Source organism: Carassius gibelio, chromosome B13 (genome assembly GCF_023724105.1).
Source record: "Carassius gibelio isolate Cgi1373 ecotype wild population from Czech Republic chromosome B13, carGib1.2-hapl.c, whole genome shotgun sequence".
NCBI classification, from domain to species: domain Eukaryota; kingdom Metazoa; phylum Chordata; class Actinopteri; order Cypriniformes; family Cyprinidae; genus Carassius; species Carassius gibelio.
The window spans coordinates 9,146,710-9,147,557 of record NC_068408.1 but is presented as its reverse complement, the minus strand read 5'-3'; positions in this window follow the sequence as shown (position 1 = coordinate 9,147,557).

Sequence of the window (848 nt, the reverse complement as noted above, 5' to 3'; positions counted from 1 at the left end):
ATGGTTTGCTCTAAAGTCTGTGGTATGACCTGTAGTGTGACCTGTATGCATGATGTCAGCTTTTCAGATTTGCCCCATGCCCACAAGAGGGCAGCATGAGCCATGGGGGCAATTAACTCAAGATTACTGTATGTGGATCTATGCATACAGATTGTCTCAGGGATTTTATCACACATGGGTATCAAAATACACGGCCGTTGAAAGAGTCTTTTCAAACACTAAATGTTGACATCATAAAGTGAATGGCCCTTTTGTGTCAATATTTCTACACTGAAAAATTGTATGACTTTGAAAGTTTCTAAGTGCATTCCGCAATTCTAAATAACAATGTCTGTGACCTCTCATATCTGTCTGGCTGCCAGACATCCTTTTTAAATGCTGATGCGTTTATTGTACACACAGACAGACAGACAGACAGATGGATAGATCGGTTTACAATTAAATACTATTTTAACAATATTTCACTGTAAAATAATATGTATTGCATAGTTAAATATATAAAAAAAACTTTAACGTTTTTTTCCCCTTTTAAATTTTTTTTCTTAATGTTTTTATGGCATAACTGTATATTATTTAAAATATTTAACATACAGTAAACCTAACATTCCCTTTCCTTTAAAACTATATATCTAAAAAAAAATAATAAAATAATTCTATTTTTCTTCTTTCTTTTTTTTTTTTTTTTGCAGTGGAAGAACATGTGGTTAAGTCTCCCAGATAAACCCGTCATCTTGTGGGACTGGGGGGATACGGGCGGGGCATCTATACACGCCACACCCTTTAACTTTTGAATATTAAAATTACGCATGCGTCCCACCCCCATTAACTCAACTTGGTGTATTGAACGC